This window comes from Rattus norvegicus, chromosome 8 (assembly GCF_021556685.1).
Source record: "Rattus norvegicus strain SHRSP/BbbUtx chromosome 8, alternate assembly SHRSP_T2T, whole genome shotgun sequence".
NCBI lineage: Eukaryota > Metazoa > Chordata > Mammalia > Rodentia > Muridae > Rattus > Rattus norvegicus.
This window is the reverse complement of record NC_141541.1, coordinates 49,980,517-50,003,857: the sequence shown is the minus strand read 5'-3', so window position 1 is coordinate 50,003,857 and position 23,341 is coordinate 49,980,517. Positions and strand designations below refer to the sequence as shown.

Genomic DNA, 23,341 nt, shown 5'->3' with positions numbered 1-23,341 from the left:
TAAATTGGAGATTTTCTAACCCTTTCTAAAGGCTGTAAAGCCAGTCAGGAAACCTGGACCCTTGGAGAAACCTCTGAGACTAGGGACACAGAGGCCTGGAAGGAGCTTGTTGGCGGTGCTTGGGACCCAAGTGCAGATGGGAGCAGGGGAGGTGGAGCTCCCCGGATTCTCAGGTTCCTCAGCCTTTGACTCAGTCTTTCCCAGCTGTCTGTCACTCAGCCTTTGACTCAGTCTTTCTACCTCCTCCTAGTTGGTATATTCTTTAGAACCTTGGCAGTTTTGGCAGGAGCCAAGGGAAAAAGACACCAGAGGCATTTTGCTGCCCTGTGTGAGAATTCATTGGCTTGTCACTTAGCTAGGTTTAAGAGCCTGTGGCAGACACAGAACGTGTACAGGGGTCAGAAATAGCTCCCAGGGTGGCAGAAAACATCTTTACTTTTTTTGTAGGCACACTGTGGGCTTATAGCACTGCTGGGGTGAACGGGTCCAAGGGGTATTTGAATAAGCCCAGGCACTCTATTTTGATGGTTTCCTTTTTTCCTGCCTTTGTTCTCATTTCCAGTTGGCTGTTTTTGACCACCCAGAAGGACCCAGGGTTTCAGTCTACAGAGGGCATAGAGGTGCAGGCAACGATAGCCACAGAGGCTGTCTCCTACCTACTTAGGTCTTTCTGCTGCAGCAGCCATTTCCACACAGGATCCCTTCCTGGTTCCTAGGCTTTTATAGCCTGACTCGAGTTCTGGGCTACGTCTCTCTGGCCTTCTTGCCAGGAATCAAATGTTTGAGCTCATTTTATTAGAATTGGCTCCTGAAGAGGACGCATTCTTGTGACCACTCTCTGATTAACATCTACAGTCACCAGAGAGGAAAAACAAAGCTATCAGACACCCAGCAAGATCGAGTGGATTGCCAGTGGAGCTTGCCTCCAAATACTTGCCCCAGAAGGGATGTGACAGTAACCTAGAACTCGGTTGCTGTGAGTTGGGTGCTCTAGGACAACCTTCCATAACTTCTTTATGAAAAGAAAGGAAGAAAGGGAGAGAAAGAATGAAAGAACAACAGAAAGAAAGAAAGAAAGGAAGAAAGAAAGAAGGAAAGAAAGAAAGAAAGGAAGAAAGAAAGAAAGAAAGAAAGAAAGAAGGAAAGAGAGAAAGGAAGGAAGGAAGAAGGAGAGAAGGAAAGAAAGAAAGAAAGAAGGAAAGAAAGGAAGGAAGAAAGAAAGAAGGAAAGAAAGAAAGAAAGAAGGAAAGAAAGGAAGAAAGAAAGAAAAAGAAAACCTTCTCCAGAAGCAGCTTCCAAACAGCTCAAGTTTCAGGTTTCACTGGGGGAGGAAGTTGGGGTCTGCTGCAGCCTTAATGAGCCTGGTTTACTAGGACAGCTTCCTGTGGGGCTCACTGTGGTTGGGAATGATAGAATTCTTACTGACAGAGGCTTTCTCAGCCCTTTAGATGTCTGCCCATGCCTCCATCTTGAAGGCACAGCTCCTCTGACAGCCTTGCTGCCTTTACTGACAGCCGGATGCTGGCTCCTGACCCACTAGGCTCCACTCTGTCGGAACCTCAAGATCTGGCTTCAGGGGGTTCAGCACAAGGGTCTGCATACGTATCTGCTGCATTTCCAGTGAGACACATCTGCGACCATTTGTTTTCCCCTGAAGGAGATCTCTCTCTGTGGACACATGCTACAACTTTCCCCTCTCTGTATGCCTACAGATGCCCTACACAAACGGCCCCCGCCAACCTTATGTGGCTACTCTTTGACATGGGGCTCGTCCTGGTTCAGCTTTCCTCTCTGAGTCAATATGTGAAGTGCAAGTGCACATCAAGTTTTGTAGAAGATAAAATATCATATTTAAATTTGTATCTGAATGTCTCGATGAAATGGTTGTATTTGAACATATCGCAAGCAAAAAAACCCAAGAGCGTGAAGTTATAAGAATATCTCTTCTAGCTAGGGAATAGTGCTGCCCATGGTGGGCAGGTAATCAAGATAATCCCCCATAGAAATGCCTGAAGCCTGGTCCCTCAGCTGAGTCAGGATCCTGCCCTCGAAGGATGAACCTTGCACTTATACACACAGCATTCTTCCTAATTGCCAGGAGAAGACCAACTTTGGTCAATACACACTCCACTACCCTGGTATTCTTCGCTGCTTTCACAGGCGCAAAGCCGTGAAGCAGGCTGACTTAACTCCCCTGAAACCATGAACCCAGACAAGCATTTTCTCCCTTAAGATGTAGTTCTCAGGAGTGTTTGTCCTAGGGTCAGAGACTAGCACATCGATAGTCTTTGACAATTTATTTTCTCTCAAATGCTGACCATCAACAGGTTGCTATGTTGGGCATCGCACTTCCAGCAGTATGTTCTTTATCTTTCCTTGAAATTCAAAGGTGGAAGGAGGCGTTTTGAACAGTGTGGTACTCACCCATGGCAGGGAAGTGTGATTAGATGTTAGTGGCTGCCATGCAACATCCCGAGTCCAGGGGCTGACTCAGTGGTTAAAATGCTTGTGGTGCAGCAGCAGGGATCGAAGTGCTTGCCCCCGGAAATCCACATTTATAGCACGAGGGGCGGGGGTGGTAGCCCAACTGTCGTTTCAGCCTCAGAAGAAGGAGCAGGAGATCTCCAAAGCAAGCTGGCTAGCAAGAGAGCTCTGGTTCTGACTGAGAAACCTGCCTCAATGAGTCAGGAAGAACAGCTATAGGAAGTGATTCCCAGTATCAGTCTTAGGCCTCCATGTGCACAAGCACACCCATATACATATGTAAGCACACACACACACACACACACACACACACACACACACACACAAAGAGAGAGAGAGAGACAAAGAGACAGAGAGAGACAGAGAGACAGACAGAGAGAGACAGAGACAGAGGGGAAACATTCTTCACCCTCTGCTTAGTGTTTAAGGTGACATGAGGTGTCCTCTGGCCTTTGGGTCTTGGAATAGATGTAAAGAGGTTAAGATGCAAAGGCCGTGGTGGAACCGACGAGGGGAAGCTGGAAGCTGCTGGCTGCTCACTTCTTTTGTTCTCTCTTGGCTGTTGGAACAGACACTGATGGGCAGTTGCTGGAGTGGACAGCATTGCAAAGTGGCCTGATCAGATTCCCCAGCCTCTAGGTCACCGGGCAGGATGGCGCCTGGCCGAAGCCTCTGTTCTTCTCATCTGATCTTGTGAGGTGTGACAAGTGGATCTGCACTTGTGCCTGCACTGGGAGCCTCTGTTGGGTGTCTGTGATGTGCTGCACATGGGCATCAACTGACTAGACAAACTAGAGGCAGGGGAGCTCATGAACTACACTCCCCCACTTCCTGTACATTTTTTCTCTTTTTTTTTTTTCAGAGACCCAGGTATCTGTATTCCTCGGGGGTGGTGGAATGGATGGATGAATGGGAACCTATTCACTTGTAAAATAAAGCTACTTTGGCCATTATGATTTATCTAAGTTCCTGGACAAGCTGCCAGAGACATTAAGTTATTAGTCTGCAGCAAAATAATTAAAACAAAAAACAAAAGAACTCAGTGGCTTAGCAGCAAGTTGACAGACAACATTAGTTTCACAGCAGATGCACACACACACACACACACACACACGCACACACACACATACACACACACATCTCTTTTACAATTATGAAATACATTGTATCACAACAACAACAAACAGAGATGGTGCAGTGTGTATATTTTGCTGCCAGTGCATGGCCCTGCTTCTGTACAGCTCCCTCTCTGTTTCACTTTCTTCTCCATCAGTTTCACCCTTCCTTTGAAGCAACCATGGATGTCTTACGGTATCTCTTTTCCTGTGCTCATTTAATTATGCCCAGGCACCATTACACACAAATCCCATAACTTCTTTCTTAGCGCATCTTAATGAAAGTGGACTACAGCTGCCTAGCCTTCTTGTTGTTTTCAACATTCAATGACACCAACCGGAATCCTAACAAGGACATTTTCTGCAATACTGGCGCATCCTTTTTCACAGCTGCATAATGTTCCACTGTGTGGCATAGTGCTATTTTCCAATCATCTTCTTAGCAAGAGGTATTCTCTGTGCTTCTTTATACACTATGATCAATGCCTGCCCATCCATTCTTTTGTTGTGGTTGATTTTGATTTTGTTTGATTCATTTTAGTTTTGGTGTCAATATTCTCAAAGATAGAAGCTAAGCACCCAAAAATAAATTATAAACATATATGTGTATATATCATTATATTACTTTCTAAAAAGGGAATGCATTTTTTTATTTAAGATCCGTGAAGACATATTCCTTACTGCATCTTTTTATAAAAATATCTTGCCGGTGTGATAGCCCAGTGGTTCTCAACTTTCTTAATGCTACAACCCTTTAACATAGTTTCTCATAAAATTATTTTCATTGCTGCTTCATAACTGTAATTTTGCTAAATTTTATGAATCATAATGCAAACACCAGTGTTTTCTGATAGTTTTAGTGACCCTCGTAAAGGGGCCCCTGGGGCTTGCGACCCACGGGTTGAGCATAGTTACTCTGGACACTAGGTTCTTGGCTACTCTTTGGAGGTCAGAGACACATTCTCAGAACTCTCTCTATATCTCTCTCTCCTCTCTCTCTCTTTGTCTCTGGTCTCCTCTCATCTCTGTCTCTGTCTCTTTGTCTTTTTCTGTCTCTGTCTCTGTAGGTTACATAAGACCATGAAGTAAAATCAAGTATGCTATAAGTAGTCATCAAATATTCAAATACAATTTTGTAAAGAAATATATGTGTCTCTATTAACACAATAACTCTCCAGGTCTAGTTGCAGGATTGATGTCCACCATAAATTCACAGGAAGGCTGACTCTAATTCATACTTTAAGTTTCATGAGCCAACCCTAACTTTCTGTAGTTGGTCACAACATCCATAATTAAAGGCCTCATCTCAGACAGTAATGACCATAAGATGTCATATCGGCTGTGCTCTCTTTGGTTGCTTTCTGTCCAATAGTTGGTCACGACGCTAAATAACTCTGCTGGGGTCGGTCATATCTGCAATTCTGGGAGATCCTTGCGGAAGAAAGGACCAGAGTGGCGTGCTTTTCCTAGGGCAGGCTCCCTACCTCTTCCTGTGGTTTTCACTCTGCCGTGGCTGGGCATGGAGGCCTCAGCATCCTTCACCCTACCAGGGAAGTAGTATGTCTCTCAGCAAGGCTCGCCGATGCTGTGCAGCTCTGAAGAGGGCTGGGGAGCTGATTGTCTTGGTTTTGAAGGAAGGAGAAAGGCAAGCCATCTAACAGGCATGTCAGCCTTGCTTTTTCCCGGGCTGAGGCTGTCAAGGATAAGCAACACTCTTCTCAGAAAGGGGTCACTCACTCTGCAGTCCATTTCTGCGGTGGTCACTCCTCACAGGGAGACCCCCAACCCCCGCCTATTCAGTCTTTATTCTCATCCCTCCTTGGTTCTACCCCCCTCCCCCCATTCAAGCATAGATGCTGTTCTCCTAAGGCTGTTTGGCCTTGACCTCTCTGTGCTTTCTTTCTCAGGGCAGCCAGTCTACCTGAGTCTGGGTCTTTTTGACTCCCCAGGTCACCAGTTGTCCCAGCCTGTTGGGTTGTGTAAATGACCTGTGTATAAAGGTGGTCCCCTTAGCTGAAGCAACGCCTGGACCATGTCAGGGTAGGGAAATTGTGTAAGCGACGCACACACTTCCCAGCCTACAGGGTAACTATAGATCCTTTCCTTTCTAGAAAGTGCCACCAGCCAGGAGACAGACTGGGACAAATACTTGGCCTCAGGCAACTCAGAGCCCAGGGAAAACTTTCCTCGCATGTGTGTTTTCTCACAGAATTGTAAAGCCCAGCAGCTCGCAGTGCCAGAGGCTGCGGAGTTTGTGTGTTTCTGGACTATTCATTAGTGATTACATACTCCCCCCGAACACCTGCAAGACCAATTCATAAAGCCAGCATTCATGGGCCTTGGCAAGGGTTTCATGGGAACGGCAGGGTACGGGGTACAGTCATTGTATCTGCAGATAAAACACATTCTCTTACCAAGGAGGCCTCTGAAAATAGGAGCAGGCTGTAATTCCAGTTCAACACCGCGGGGTATTAAAAAGAAAAGTGTTACTTCACCTCAGCTCTTTAGAAAGCCGGTTCGCTGTGCGGCTGTGGCATTCCTGGACAAATTCTCTTTCAAGACCCTCTCGGGGGGAAGAAGAGAGGAGCAATGGGCACTGTGTGCATTGTGACAGGGGACTGCCAGGTCATCAGGACAGCGTAGCATGTTCCCCTGCAAGTCATACTGTTTTACCTCCGGACAACAGGAAGCACGGAGTCTGGGTGGCCTGCTGTGTATTTCTGGGTGACAGGTTGCTGCTGGCATGTATAAAAACGGTGCCATAGTTAATCCAAAAAAGGCCAGGAATAATAAAAAAATAACACACACACACACACACACACACACACACACACACACACACACATCACCTTTACACAAAATACAGAAGCAATCTTTTACAAGAGTCATTTGTACCTTTGATTTTCTTTGTCGTGAGCTCTGAGAAGGAAAGAGAGAGATGCAGGACAGGGAGGCTGCAGAGACAGCTGGGTGTATCCTGCCTGAGCCGGCTGTGGAGGTCAGCAGCACTTGGCAACTGCTCTGTGGAACAGAGACCCTGAGCCTTGTCTAAGCATCTGAAAAGACAGGCTCCCGGGAACAGGAGCGAAGTCACCCCTGCACCAACACCAAGTTTGTTCCAACTCACCCTTGGACCTGTCTGCACGATTCAGCAGCGTTTCTGTTACTGTTTTGTTCTCTTCTCTTTGCCTTCTCTCTCTCTCTCTCTCCCTCTCTCTCTCTCGTTACATTTAAGTAATGTATGCATGTGTAGTATACATATGTGATTGTGGTCTGTGTGTGTGTGTGTGTGTGTGTGTGTGTGTGTGTGTGTTCATGTGTATCCACACCTACGGTATGTAGCATGCATTTGTATGTGGTGTGTCTGTGTGGTTACTATGCCCGTGTGTGGTATGTGTGATGTGTGGATGTTCAGTGAATGAGGGTATGGTGGTGGTGTGTATATGCATTTGCTTATAATGTGTTCGTGTGACTTGTGTGTATGTGTGCATGACACACCCATGTATGTCTGAATGAGGCAGGGACAGAGAGGGCCCCATAACTCCCCCTCTGTTCCACCCGTTTAGACAACCTAAATTGCTAAAGAAAACTCTTGAAGTGTCCAGCTCTTTGGGGCCATGCAGAATGTCTCATTTCCGTACTTATCATCACAAACTGAGGCTGGGAAAGGACTCTCCATGATCTCTCTCTCTCTCTCTCTCTCTCTCTCTCTCTCTCTCTCTCTCTCTCTCCCCCCTCTCTCTCCCATAATAGGTAAGTGTGAGGTAGGGTACCTTGTTACTTTCCCACAATCACATGGAAAACTAGAGTCTGCTGTCACACAGAAAATACCACTTTTGTGCCTCTCACGATGTGAGTTTGCTAGTAAGAGTGAGCAAAAATCAAACAGCTATAACTGAAGGGATCACCAGTGATTTGACCTATGTCATTGCTCTGAAGGGTAGAGATGCTAAAGTCCTAGGCAAATGAGACACCCATGGCCCAGCTGAGAGTGATGTGGTAGCAATGGGACCATGGAATCACAGGGGTCACCCTCTTCTGTTGGGGAAGAAGGGGACAGTGGCAACGATATAGATTTTGAAGCTGGAAGTCTCAGGTTCGAGTCACGGCTCAGTCATGCACTGCAATGTGATCTCAGACCCAGACTTTTCAATCTCTGTATGCTCTCAGAGTAGAAGGAACTTTCTAATCTTCCAACGGTACAATACTAGCTTCTCACGTCAGAGGGCTATGACACGTATTAAATACAACAAAGCACTTTTAACTATATAAATGTTAACTGTCCCCAGTTGAATTATGCAGATCACTGGGCACTGGTGAAGAACTGTGGAGATCATCCATCCATCTGGTTCCTCCTGGTGACTCTGCTCCATGTTTAGCAATCAGAAATTACCCAGTGTTCGTTGCCTGCCAGGTAATGTGCAAGCCTGGACCCTTAACACAACAGCTCTTCACTTTACAGAGAGGACACTGAGATCAAAGAGAGTGACTAGCTAAAGGTCACACCACTAAAACGTAGCAGGCTTAGACGCTAACTCAGAAGGACTCCAGCGAACATGCCTTCCCGACCAGCAAGCTAGCCTACTCCCGAAGAGTTAAAGGAGTCCACAAAGTTTGTGTTTTCTCCTTCTGTAATGTTCTTAGTGTTCTGAGTCATAATCTTGAAAAAAACTGGTGTGCGTGGATGGTGTGTGTGTGTGTGTGTGTGTGTGTGTGTGTGTGTGTGTGTGTGTGTGTGTGTGTGTGTGAATTACATGTGGGGGGCCAGAGGTTGGAGTTGCCTCAGTCACTCTCCACCTTATCTTTTGATAGAGTCTCTCCCTAGACAGAGCTTGCTGGTTGCCTACGATTGCTGGCCAGTAAACGGAGGGAATCTATCTGTCTCTACTCCACCCCTCAAGCTTTGAGGTTGCAACACATCTGGCTTTGACGTGAGCCCTAGGGATCTGAACTTAGGTCCGCGTGTTGGTGGGGCAGGCGCTTTGCCCACTGAGCCAGCTCCTCGACCCTTCTGATTAGTACTTTTGGAACAGCTGTAGGTGATGCTGACCGTGAGGCTCATGTGTACAGAGTGACTATGTGGGGCTGTCCCAGCAGACAAGATCTTCTTGGGATTTATCCCAACGTGAGCTGGTCCCCATGACCCCATGGCTGCTCAAAACCTTAAATCTTCCCATCCGGAAAAACGGAAACAACAAGGCCTTCCTTGGGGAGACTTTTCCACATGAAAGTGACAACTGTTGAAGACCAGAAGCACCTTTTATTACTATTAGCAGTGGCCACGTCCTCAAAGAAGCCAGCAGATTATTCTGAGGAAGTAGACATTGATAATCCGAACGGAGAGTTCCGTTGACTACAGTTAAGACCCCTGGCAACAGACACATAAAAGCATGACTTCAGCCAGCCATTATTTAAATCACTCATTCTATGCAAAGTGTCCATCAAATCCGGGATTCACCCTTTCCAGTCTCTCCTCCTGGTAGGAGCTTTTGTTTCCTGTGGATGGCCCCTTTCAGCCTCCCCCTGGCTCTGTGTGGAGGTGCTGGCTTAAAAAGAGCAACTGGGAAAGGAGGAACACCCTAGGCTGCTCCTGCCATCGCCCGCTAACTCCAGGCTTGATCCAGCCCAGCCAGCATACCCAGTCAACCTCCTGTTGTAAGTACAGGAAAGGTTGTCGCTTACCTAATAGTGATGAAAGTCTGGATAATTTGGGCAGGATAAAGAGTTTGCTCTCTTCTGGCTGATCTGGTTCATTATCTGGTTAAATTAGGTTATAAAACCTTTTTTTGTCAGGGTCTCTAATGATCTGGAAAAGCAGGTAACTGTGCCTTTTAAAGAGTTCTTTGCCTTGAATTATTCATTGGCCCAGCCTCACTACCCTGGGAAGACTCCCAATTCTTCACCTGCCTTTTTGTGCAGGGCTCTGGAGCTTGACTCTCAGGATGGTCTATTCACACACACACACACACACACACACACACACACACACACACACACACACACACACACCACCCCACAGATGTGAAACATTCAAATCAACTCTGTGTTTCTGTGTTTTCGTTTTTTTTTTCCTTCTACAAATGGAGAGAACCAAGTTGCAGCCATGTGGGGGATGATGGTGCCTGACTTGGAAGATGGGTAGAGCAGATTTCCCTGGGAGACACAAACAAACACAGGCAGCATAACTACAATAGCAAGCAAGGGGCCATTTTAGAGGCAGCACATTAAAATGCAAGGCAGGAGATAATGAGATAATCGAGCAGGGCAACTTTCAGGTTTCTTAATTCTAGTGTAAAAGGAGGGAGGGGGACAGAACAGAAAACCTCCCGTGGGAGCTTAGCAAGGGGGGGTGGTGTTGACAGAGCTTGTAAGGGGAGGCTGTGGGAGGGGGGCTATGGGAGGTGAGAGAGAGAGAGAGAGAGAGAGAGAGAGAGAGAGAGAGAAAGAGAGAGAGTGAGTTCTCTCTAGTGACCTCAGTGATGTAACCGACATGGAAAAACTACTTTGGAGGTGATGGGGGTGGTGTATGAAAATCACACATGCACAAAAATCTTTGTCTCAGCTCCTTGTTTATGTGTTTCGCACTTCAAAGGCATCTGCATGAGAGAAATACAGGGCACCTCCCAGCACCAGCTCAACTCCTTCCTGGCCTTTCTGGAGAAAACTTAGTCCTTCCCCACTTTTCTCTATTTTTATTTAGTGCGTAAGGGTGCTTTGCCTCAATAGAAGTGTGCACACCATGCACATGCAATGCTCGAGAGTGCCAGAAGAGGGCATCAGATCCTCCAGAAGCGGAGTTAACAGAGTGATAGTCCCTGGCACGTGGGTTCTGGGAACTTCACTGTGGCCCTCCAAGAGAGCAACAACTGCTTGCTCTTAACTTCCAAGTCATCTCCTCAGCCCCATGGCCACCATTTCTTCGGAATAGACTTGAACCAGACGCTGGGGGCTTTGCCCTCATTTCATAGTTCTGAGCACATGTGGGTGATATTGTTAGCCTCTGGTTACAGGTAAAGAGGCTGAAACTACAGGGTGGGTGTGCAGTAATGGTGACTTGGTTCCTGCCTGTCTTGTATATCCGGTGTCTGTCAGGCTCCTTCCCGTGTACCCCTTTCATTTAAAAGGGAATCCTAAGCTAGCTTACATACGGGTGGGGTGAGTGTGGAATGTACCCCAGCTCAAACACAAACTGTCTCTGACGCCTTCTCTGGTTTTCCCATCCGGAATGACCTTACTTTCCCTCTGGTGTCACAACTCTGAGCTCACCAACCAACACAAGAGTTTCTTCACCTATATTTCATTTGCTAGGCAGAGGCATCCCGGAAGACAAGGTTTTGTACACATGACCTACTTCATGTTCCTGTGCAGATTCTCACAGTGACAGAGGCAGGAGAGCGAGGCATTATCAAGGCTAGCAATGTTTGCTTACCTGTCAGAAAAGGAGAAAAATCTTTTTAAATATTTGGCAATTTTGAAAAATGCAAGGCTCATTAATTTATTAGTATTTTTATTATTTTCATTAATTTTAGATTTAAGGAGGCATCATATAAATGGGAGAATCAAGATCTGGCTATACATTGCAAGTTATCTCTACTTCTGCTGGCTAGATTTCACTTCCTGAAGGCTTTACAAACTCTCCAAAAACATTTACACCAAATGAGGAGCAGGAGATCAAACCCGTGAATCTCTCTCTCTCTCTCTCTCTCTCTCTCTCTCTCTCTCTCTCTCTCTCTCTCTCTCTCTCTATGTGTGTGTGTGTGTGTGTGTGTGTGTGGTCTTTTATGTCCAAACCACAATGGGTACACGTTCTGAGGTCTGGGTTAGACAGTTTGGTTTAGCAGACAAGCATTTTCTCAGGACCTGAGCAATCCTCAAACTCTGCCTTCACAAAGCCCATTCTTTTGTACTGGTTTTGCCTCTACACTGTTTTGGACACAACTGACTTTAAAACAGTGATTTCAATGGAGTCATCTCATTGCTAGGGATACCCTCCCAACCCTCAGTCCCATTCTCATGGTTTCCCGTTGGTTTGGAGTACGAAGTTCCTGGTGAAGAGTTGGAAAAACAGCTCAGGTAGGTAAGAGTGCTTACTGTGCACACACGAAGACCACAAGTTTGAATCAGCAACATCCATGTTAAAAGCTGGACATGGATGTGCAGACAAACATTGAGAGTCCGACTAGGCCAGTCTGCTTAGCTGCAATGGTGAGAGTTCTATCCAGTGAGAGATCTATCTGAGAGCAATGAGGCAGAGAGCCGCAGAGGAGGACATTCAAGTTGCCATGTCCAAGTGCATGCTCACAAATGTGCACATTCATGTACATGTGTGTCTCACACACACACACACACACTCACACATGCAACACACACACACACACGCACGCGCGTGCGTGCGTACGTGCTCATGCACGCAAATGCAAGCACAGATACTCTTTCAAAAATAAACATGAAAAAGTTGACCCTGAGATTTTCTTCCGATCTTCCCATGTGTCTCGACATACAGCCGTGGCTTCCATGCTTTTGCAGTGCTTCACGGGAGACATTAGCTTCATCCGCCCAGGTAGAGCAGTTCTGGAGCCTCACGGAAAAATAAGAACAAAGAGAAAGGACTCAAAGACCTAAGAGAATAGGCAGAACCAAAGCCCATTGTTATCCAAACCCAGCATCGTGGGGAGGGGAAATATTTTCGTTTCTGCAAAGGCCATATGAGTGCCTGCAGGGAGATCATATCCACAGCCTTGAGACTGAACCAATAACTCATATCTGATTCAGAAGCCGACTTTGTTGGATCAATGTGCTACAGCTGTTCTCAGTCTACGACCAGCCTCTCCCAATGGGACTGATTGTAGCAACACGTCTCATTTATAGATCTCATGTGCAGGGGCCTGGAGACCTAAATTAAAACCTGGTGCATGTTACTTTGGCGAATTCAACACCAAAGCACTTGGGCTCCTCTGAATAGGCCATTCTCCACATAGAGAGGCTCTGGAGGACAATGGACAGGGTGCATCTTTTGTACTTAGCCTTTCTCCCTGCGGGAGGGGATTTGCCATAAAACTAATAATGGAATATATTCTAAGAGTATGTTGGGCTGTGGTCAGGCTTGGTATGGGGTTGGATGGACAAAGGAGAGGAGGGAAAGCGAGCCAATGGGGAAACGAGACGGGCAGGACTCAGGAACTCAAATATTGTTCCTTGGGGAACATCTGGGCTGGGAGAAGGTAGGACAACAGAACTTATTCTCCAAGTATGTTTTCCAAGGCACCGAGACCCAGAGATGGGAAACCTCTTGACCAAAGTTATCTCTGTGTGTAGTAGAGGTAGGACTAAGCACTCCATCTGGATTATAGCTCAAAAATTGCCTTCAAGTTGCTATGGCGACGTTAGGAAGACCTAGCAGAGAACAAATGCTCTATATCAGCTCACAGAGTTGGGTGAAGTCATAAACCTGAGGGAACATTCAGGGTCATAGGTCAAGGGGATTCTTCCTGCTTGTCCCAGGTCAGACATAGTCTAGTCAGACTCTGCTTAATGATGGTGTGAGAATGGGAGCAGATCTGAGAGATATTTTACAGAGGACAAGCAGGTAGGATGAGATGCCGGGGAAGAGGGAAAGGACAGCCAGTGAAGCACTGGGTTCATTCTAGAGATATTTCCATTGTCTGTGTTCAGCGTTTGTCTCAACTGCTTCCTTTCTCCCAGTCTCTCATTCCTTCCGATGTGCTAGGATGAAACCCACGGAAGACAGATACAGCTGCCGCAGAGCTCAGGGGGAAAGACTGAGGTTTGAATGACTTCAACTCACTACAGACACACACACACACACACACACACACACACACACACACACACCTTGCACGTCTGGTCTCCACCGCTGCAGGGCGTCAGACTAGGGAGGAGACACAGAAGGTATGCACGCCATTGTGGTTCCTCTGTGAGGAAACTGAGGAAGGACCTGGAGCACCGAGCAAGGGCAATGGTTGAAAAAAGCTTCTAGAAGAAGAGACTTTATTACTATTTTCAAAATTATTTTTATGTGTATTGGTGTTTTACCTGCACGTATGTCTGGTACCCAGAGGCCATAAGACAGTGTTGTATCCTCTTGTATTGAAATTACAGACGGTTGGGAACTGCTACATGAGTGTTGAGAACTGAACCTGGTCCTCTAGAAAAGCAACCAGTGCTCTTAACTACTGAGCCATCTCTTCGGCTCCAGTCCAGAAGGAACCTGTAGGGTGGTTTAAGCTGGTCTTTGGGAGGGTGGGTGGGAGAATCAGCAAGTCATGGAGAGAAGACAGGAAACTCAAGGCCACATTGGAAAGGTACGTTTTGTGTTTTTATGCAGTTGCAGTTACATATGTCTAGAGAGTGGGATGTGAGAGGCCACCAGGAGAAAATAAGTTGGATAGGAAGTTTGTGGTCAAGCTAGAAAGCCATGTTAAGGTAATGGAAGTGGGGTGATTTTACAACATAATAAACCAAGGAATGACATGCTCAGGTGAGCATCTTATGAAGCCACTGCCAGCCTAGACAAGGGTCATTAAAGAAGAGGACAGGCCTGAGACATGGAGAGGAGATATACTTGTCATAGTAGAGATGGAGAATGGTCTAGACCTGGGAGATGGCTCAGAGGGGGAAGCAACAAGACCTGCGTCAGACTTCGTTTCAGAAAAGAGGAGCGAGACTGAGCTGGAAGAGGGCTAATCTCATTTGTCGAAAGCCTCCATCTAGCTTGCGTGCTAGATGATGCCTTAGGTAAATCTCATTTCCATGACCAGTTTTCCTCACTGGGAGAGACAAAGGCTTCCATCCTGCCCTGTGCTGTTAAGAACTCAAGCATGAACTCTTCTACTCTTTTCCTTTTACAGTTATGTCTACCATTCCTACCAGTCATTTTTAAAGATGGGTTTATTTACTTAATTACTTATTTACTTATTTATTTGTGTGCACACATGCTGCACACACACATGTTCACACACACACACACACACACACACACACACACACACACACACACACACACACCACAGCATACCTGTAGAGGTCAGCAGACAGACAAGTTTTAGGAATACATTCTTTCCTTCTCCCTGTTTCAGTCCCTTCACCAGGGACTGAACTCAGGACCCCAGCCTTGGTGGCAAGTTCCTTTACCCACAGAGCCATCTTTCTGGCCCCCCCCTTTTTTTTTTTGCTATTGAAGCGTCTCTAGTTGTGCTGTTTGGGAGACAAAAATATTTCTACACCAAGTAGATAATCCCAAAGATAAGTTTTCAGCTGTGTTTCTTACCACACCTACTCTCTCATCCTTTGTAACTGGAATTAATTCCTTAAATATGCATTTTGAAGGTAGTTATGCTATACCCATATTCTGTGCGGAATTTAAAGGCATGATGCAGGGGACTAGAATCAAAGTCCCCATGAGTGTGCTAAGCATTCAGAGATGGGGATGCCAGGAGGGTTGGGACAGCAGCCAGGAGGGTTGGGACAGCAGCATGACTTCATAGAGGAAGTGGCAGCTAGGATTTAAGTCTTAAGAAACAGAAAAAGGTGAAATGGAAGAGTGAAGGGCCCAGGGGCTGGGGAATTTGAGAATCGGTTGGCTCATGTCTTCTGCACTGTAGATAACTGACAAGGAGGGAGAAGCAGGGACCTATTTCCCAAGCATCTATGTGTGCTGGTGTTTAGACTGAGTTCTGAGCTGTCTAGTGATTCATAATGTGAGCCAACAGAGTGAGTGGATGGGATTCTATGGCTTGAATTTTGGGGGAGCGGCATCTATGAATGAAGGAGCAGGGGACTGACAACTCTCTTATTTCCTTGCTTTAACGAATCCAAATCTACTCCTCAGCCTTGCACTTCTTCCCTGGGGCCCAGCAGAGTAGATCCTCCTACAGAAAAAGACTTTCTTGGCATAGCCACAGCTAAAGGAATGGTTTTTGAGATGAGACATATCTCCTGTTTTCTTATGTGCTCCCCACTTGGTCCGCTAACTGGTGTACCCTACCATCACTTGAGGGGTGGAATGCACCTAGACAGCCCTATTCTCTAGGAACCCTAAAGCTCTAACAACCATGGCAAGTATCAATGCAAAGAGTATAGTGTTGAAGTGTAAAGAGTCTAGGTGGCCTTGGACTGTAGTGCCCCAGATGATTCCAACCTGGATCTATAGGATATGATGGTCTCCCCATTCCCCACCAATCCTACCATGTTCTGACTATAAAGAATTTCTGATCTCAGATGCCCTCGACCAGTAGGCTTCAAGGTGTTTGAATCCTACCTCCTCATGCCTTTTCCCGGCTCAGGTCAGGACTTCCGTTGGCTTCAAGGATAGCCTATGGTACTTGTTATTCATCCTACTCACCTCCCTTCTGTTGTCCGAATGTGACCCTCAAAAGTGCCTACACTGTAACCAGCAAAGTCACGTGGCAACAGTCTTTGGAAGTGAGCCATGGAGATTTACTGAGCTCAAGAGACTAACAGTACGGCTGGTTCTACAAGTAAGAAAGAGAGACCTATCTTGTGGTGCCCTTCACCATGTTACGACCCAGCAATAAGGTCATCCCCAGCTCTTGGACTTTCAAACCTCCAGAACCACGAGCCAGATCATTTGTGGTTTTCTACACTCCCCAAGCTCTGTGGTTCCATTATATCATCAGAAAATGGGCTGAGCCGGCCTCCAGATCGGATCCAGGATGTCTTCTGTATACACTGCTCTATCTCACTGAGGTTGCTACCTGTTTTAAGGCCATAAATCTCAAAGTCCCTCCCCTCCCCTTGCAGAGTAATTACACATTATCTTGTCAAATCACTGGTAGTGTTATCTTTCCCATAATTTAACTCTTATACTGGTACTTAAATCTGATATGTTTATGCTTTAAGCTCCTTGTACAAGAGGGTCAGAGGCAAAGCTTCCTTGGGTAACCATGATACTTGGCATTTCTTTAGCATTTACTGCTTATAAATCCTCTCCACGTGTGTTACCTTATTGGAGCTTCTCGATGATTCTGTCAGGCTGGCAAAGCCCACGCTATCAGTATCTAGATGTCTCAGGTGGTGGTGGGGGGGCATCCCAGAGTAAGAAACAGGAAATGATTTGCGTATGTTACACTGTGCTACCTTTTCTACAGCTCTGGAAACACCAGAGGTACTCAGTAAGCATCACTGATTTATCTGTTCATTAAATCTCAGCTCAAGCCCACAGCTGGCTTGATGATTTGACGAACAGGATTTGTGGTTTAGGGGAGATAAATAGCTATAAGGACAGACTGCACTCGTCTGCTTAACATGCAGTCTTCTGACGCTTCCCATCTGAAGCGCTCTCTGCCAGTCAGGGCAATCCTGAACTCATGAGGTCCATAGTGACTGCTCCTTCTTGTGTTTCTCCAAAGAAGGTTTTAGGGCTCTCCGTCTGCTTCACCTCTCCCTTCGTTGCTGCCTGTAAAGACACAGGTGGGGGTAATGAAACCGTGGGCTTTCAATTCTCCCTTCCAGATGTCATCTATTTAGTTTTTGTGGTATTACTTGGCAGCCATATTTGATTTGGGAAATAGCAGGATTACTTGAAACCATATGAGCTGGGTTTTTTGTTTTTTGTTTTTCCCCCTCATGGAAAAGGGCTTTTGGTTGTAAAAGAGTTGCGACAAAAATGCAATTCATAAAAGGAGATTTTTATGTTCCAGGAGTCTGACAACCTGGCGGGGAAAGCGATACTGTGCTCTGTGTGTCTCGGAAGCTCTTTCCTGCCCAAATCCCTAACACAGAGCGAGTCTGAGGCTGAGTCAATTAGCCGTGCCCACCCCCTCTGCTCCCATTCTGCCTTCAGTGCATTTAGACTAAAGTAAAGTTTTCAATTTGTCTGAATTACCTGAAAAGTTGTAAGGACAAATGAAGTGTGAAAGCCCTTTGAAAAGAGACAATTGCTTTGATGAGCTCAAAGGTAATCTAAACAGACTCCTCCTCACTCCACCATCTAAGGAGAGTGGGAGACACAGGCAAAGAGGGAACGGGGGTTTGGATATACCCTGGGTCAAGGACAGCTCTGGACTTTGGAGGTCTTAACAACACAACTGTCCCTCGATAGGGAGGTAACCAGGGTTGATTTATTAGATTAAAAAAAAATAGTAAGTTTCCTTGAAATGGTGGCAGTCCCGCTTGTCTCCTAATGTGGCTGTGAAGAGCAAAGGAGATAAGCCACAGAGAAAGGCTTTGTAAATTGAAAGGCTCTATCCGACGATGAGGGATTACAGTTGTTTAAAACAGTATGTACAAGCCTTTGACGGGGGTTTGTGGAGTGTGCTGTGGTTTTCAGTGTTTCAACAAGTAAGGCAGGCACCCAACATGTCTGCAACGATGCATAAAGACTCCAAGACTCCCTTGTGTTATTTACTGGCTTCCCGGAGAGTGAATCAATGCCCTTGAGAACGCAGACCAGCTTCCCCGACAACCCGCCATTCTCCATGCCCAGGGATCTTCCTTCGTTAGCCTATGGCTTCTTTTCTCCCTTTCTCTGCTTGGCTGGAATGGAGGTTGTAAGTCCATTTTTGTGAGCCTTTCTTTTCTTGTTTCTCTGGAGCTTTTCTTGAGCACTCCAGGAAGAAAGCCTGTCTCTTCCTGCAAGCGTGTGTGCCCCAGGACTGACTTTTTAGTTTAACATTTGCGCTCTTCCTCAGTTTAGATGCATTGCCTCAAGCCTTGACTCTCACCAGGACTGTGACTTTAATACAAAGTAGCCACTTTGATGTCAAATGGCCACTGTTTGGAATCCCTTCAGTTGACTTCATTTGCTTTGGTTTTTGTTTTTGTTGTTGTTGTTGTTTGTTTTGTTTTGTTTTTTAAAGGTATTCTTGGATCAATTTAATTTTAACCCATGATACTCATTTTTAATATTTATAATTTGTGTAAGGACATTTTATGAACTTGTAGAAATTACCTTCTAGAGTGATCACCGAAATGTCACCAATATAGAACAGTCTGGTGGACTTCATGCTTTGGCTGACATGATTAATCAGGACTCTCACTTAATGTTCTTGCCAAAAACTAATCGGACAACTGTTGACGCTGAGGCATGATGGTATCCAGAGGTCTAGAGACTCTTGTATATGACATTAGGTGTAAACAGAACACACCATGAAGTGTGAGCTATCTCACCCTTGTTACCATTCCCAAGGAGCAATAGGTTTAGACAACGGGCTAACCTGAGGTACAGCTAACAGAACAAATAGGCAAAGTCGTATCAGGTCACAGGAAGGTAAGGCAGCAGCTTGAAGCTGAAGGACAGGGCATTGGTACTGGGAGTGGCAGAAGCCGGTAGCTCGCAGCTGTATTGCAGCCTCTACATCGAACCATTTACTTAGTAAAGTTATGCAGACACAACCAGGCATGCCCTGGGCCTGCTTCTCCTTGGTTTTTCTGGATGAGAAGATACTTCTAACCTTCCTTGTAGAGGCTTGGTATTTGTTGATTGCCCATCCAATCTGAAAGGGAGAGAGGAGGGAGGGTCCTAATATTTTCCTCCCGTACATCTTACCTAACTTAATTCTTGATTAAATTGGATGAACCACCCTCATCCCCACCTCCACAGTTAGGCTGGCCCATCAAAAGTCCATCTCCCCAGCCTGTGCGGTTGTCAGACCCTAGAAGAACAACGCCAGCTCTAAGTTCCCTTCTGTAGCACTTCTTCAGAGTGCTAGGTAATCAATCAAGGTGGGGGGGAGGACAGACAGAGAAAAGCAATATCGAAAATGACTTATGATGTAAAAGAGAACCTTGCTATTGTCCTTTATCAAAGGCGACCACTAACAAGCATAATGTAATTCACTGCGCTTAAGCAGGGTGACTTAATTGCAGTAGTCATTAAGCTCACAGGATCATTAAATACATTAAAGGAGGGAGCCAACGAGTTATCATGAATAAAAAAGGCCCCTACTCACCCTCTTCACCTATTTAATTGGAATTGAACTCAGTCTTGGGCTCTGATACAGTTATAACCCTTTGCCTTTCTTTCTTTCTATACTAAGCCACTGGTCAAAGAATTTACAGGCAGCATCTAAGAGCAGACAATGGCAGAGAGAAGTACCAACCAACCACAGGTTAGATTTACTAACCGATTAAATATTAAATATTGTGTGTGTGTGTGTGTGTGTGTGTGTGTGTGATGTATTACAGCCTTCCAATACAACTTAACAAATTGGCAATAATAAAAGAAAAAAAAACAATGTTATCTGTTGATGAAAATATGTAAAGAAATACTTTTCTAGTTTAAGGTGATTTGATATCCTATCTTAACAAACATTTCCAAATAATTATATATATATATATATAATTTTAGTTATATAAAATACATTTCTATTTAAAAATGCGATATAAATATATTATTTATATAAATAAAATTAAAGTTTGGAATATATGCATGTATGCATTTATATTGTATTTCCTAACTTTTGAAATGTTGTTAATACACATTGAATTAAGTTTCTCTGCAACTAAGAAATTATTGAGGACAATTAAGAGTAAGAAGTTTGAGGAGTGGAGAAATGGGTCAGTGGGCAAATGGGTCAATGGGTCCTTGCAGACAGGTGCAAGGACCTTAGTATAGCAGGTATCTATAATCCCTGCACTCTTAAGGCAAGATGGGAGGCAGAGGCAGGAGGATCCCCGGAAGCCCAAGGCCAGCAAGCCTGGGTACACAGTAGCAAACCATAATAGACACTGCCCTGAACAAGCATGGCTGAGACCCAAGGTTGTCCTTTGACTTCCACCTAGGTGTAGGGATGTGGGCTTGCCTTACTCATGCAGTCGAACATGGGAGTCCTAAACAAGCAAACAGAACCTAAGAGAATCCAGAACAGCCTAATATTCCGCAGTAAGGTTGGTGCTTTGTTAAAGCCTCCTCCCACAGTCAGCCGTGTAGGTTCACACCAGCTCAGTCTCCTGTAGCAGACAGAAAGGATCTCAGGTTTGGGCTGTGGGTTCTCCTCCAGCCTCTTTTTCCTGGGCCATTCGGCCCATTTCACTTGTCCGTTTCAGGGCTGCCTTCCTTCTTCCCTTTCCCACCACAGCCTCAAGCTTCACCCAGGGTTACATAGAACAATCCATACTCAGGAAGCCCTTCATTGGCTCCTCCTCCTATGGGCACTCATTTCCGGGTTGGGCGTTCCTTCATATACTTCTGTCTCGTGGCATACATCCTCCATCACTTTCATTTATGTCACTAGTTCTTTCTGTGAGAAGAGAGGCAGGTTCAGGACCTCCAGTGCTGGGTGTGGTGACTTGCTTCTAGATGGTCACCATCGTGACTCTCACTGGCTTTAATCTGCAAAGGTGGAATCTTTCCCTTGCCTTGAGCCTGGGCTGGTCTCAATGTCCCACTTTGATCTGTGGGTTGCAGCAGGAGTGATGATGCCTGAGGTCTTCTAAGGCTTCTACTTGGGTTTCTGGAAATATTTACTGTGAGGAAGGTAGTCATCATGTAAGGAATAGGCCCATGGTGGGAAGACCAGGCTGGAAGGAATCCAAGTGCTAAGTGTGGATGATGAGACACCCTGTGGAGAGGGGGAGGTGGAAGAGGAGAGAGTGAGATGCGTATACACAGAGAGAGAGAGAGAGAGAGAGAGAGAGAGAGAGAGAGAGAGAGAGAGGAAGAAGAGAGAGAGAGAGAGAGGAAGAGAGAGAGAGAGAGAGGAAGAGAGAGAGAGAGAGAGGAAGAGAGAGAGAGAGACAGGAAGAGAGAGAGAGAGAGAGAGGAAGAGAGAGAGAGAGAGAGAGAGAGAGAGAGGGAGAGAGAGAGAGAGAGAAAGGATTCTAGGCCTGGGACCAAAGATGCCTTTTAAGGACTTAATCTTTCAGTCCATCAGATGTCAAATGGATCCGGTTGGGCCACTTCCAAATTCTTGACTCACAGAACCACAAACACACACACAATAGTTATTTAAGCCAATGTATTATTAGGTGGTTTGTCACCTAGTAATAGGTGACCAAAATATCAATGTAGCATGCAGTGTGCCCTCAGGAAGTTTCTGCTAGAGGGATGCATTATGGGAGTTTCTTTTTCCTGCTATTTTTGATGTCTCCATAATTGTATGTCAACCTTAAGCCACAACAAAGTACTACACAAATGAAGTGAGTCATCAGAAATCCAAACCAAAATAAGGGTGCGAGAAACTTGGGTCTTCTCATCGAGGAGCATCTTTGACATGACCTGATTAGGTGGCAGTGTTCTGAGAGTGTGGCTGTCCATGGCGGCTTCTGTCTAGATGGGGGGGGAGAGGGGGAATCGGCCGCTATCTCAAGATCCAGCTGCCAGAGAGAGAGTTACAAGTGAACATCACATTTTCAACACCATAGTCTGGAACTGTGATCACAGACGGCCTCTTACCTGTTCATCTCAGCCTCTGAACTGGACACCCCTGTGTCTGGAGGGTTAAAAAGAACCGACTGGGTGTCCTATTTTTATTTGTATAACAGCCTTGGGTTCTAAAGACTAAGGGTAACCGAAGCCTTCATTTTTCTTCCAACGGAATTTCCATCAGTTGGTGGCGGAAATGTCCATTAGCTGATTGGGTTGTGGTGGGGAGCGTCGAGCAAACCTTTGTAGGAGAATTCATATCCAGACTTGGCCATGACTAAACTTCTCTTATGAAGTGTAGGGAGGATGGTTGCCGTCCACGACGTGTCTGGGATGAATTTGGTGTCATGGACAAATGGAGTGCAGCGCTTTCTTGTGACAAGTAGGGGATTAACTAGGTCGTGGCTTTTAGTCCAGTGGTTCTCTGGTATCATGGAATCCCACTTGGGGTACTGTGTGCACAAAGCCTTTTCCCCAGCTTAACAGTTTAGATCCCATCAACTGTGGATATGTTTATACAGTCTGGGTGTCCTTTCAAGTCTAACGTAGGATAGACGGTGGCCAAACAGATGTGCAGTGAATGATAAATAGATTAATAGATCCATGGTTAACTTTGTTTCCATGGCGGCAAAGTGTAACCATAAGCTATACAGGGACATTGAGCCCATTCCCAGGGTTGTGTACCCACCACTTCTATTTCCCAACTCTTCAGCTTAAACACATAACTAACGAGAAATCTGTTGTGTCTAATTCACAGCTTCTAAATGACTGATGCCATCAAAGATCTATTGCCAGAATCCTGTACGAACGAAACTTTTCACTAGACAAGTGGTATGGGTGATTTCTCTGTGTGGCAGTTGTACCAACGGTTACAGTACCATGGAGAGCTTATGGGATAGCTCAGTGGTCATATGCTACGCCTGACCTTGACCTGGGTTCACTCCCTGTATCCTACTTAATGCAAGAAGAAAACTAACTCTTGCAAATTGTTCTCTCACCTTCACTGGTGGGTCAAGGTGCAGAAGAACACATGGGGGTGTTCTTTGCCCCCCAACACACACTATGTGCATAAATAAAATCCAATAAAAGCTTTTAAAAAGAGAGAATGTTGTGGAATTGCCCCAGGGATTCTTCTCTGCCGGTATGGATGGGCAAGAACCAGGAGGCACTGTTGGAACCACAGACTTCTCCACAAGAATAAGGAGGCAGCTTCTGATGTTTTCACTACTGTCTTTAATTACCAGGAAGTTTGCCTACGAGGAACTATGAATGAGGTGGAAAATCCTAAAGTCTCCACTGCTCTCCCTCACCAGTGGTACTGGCAGCATTCAAGAACTGGCCATGAGTTCACTTCTACTTCCCAAGCTTGTGAGGCTGTAGACATGGATACTGTGTTTAC

The 23,341-nt window shown here is 45.7% G+C and overlaps 1 long non-coding RNA gene across 1 annotated transcript; it reads left to right on the top strand.

Annotated features, from left to right (window-relative positions):
• Positions 1-13,082: 13,082 nt before the first annotated feature.
• LOC108351684 (uncharacterized) lies at positions 13,083-23,043 on the top strand. The gene is made up of 3 exons (XR_015627206.1): positions 13,083-13,185; positions 19,616-19,687; positions 22,700-23,043. It is a non-coding gene; the product is annotated as an uncharacterized LOC108351684 (long non-coding RNA).
• Positions 23,044-23,341: the final 298 nt, after the last annotated feature.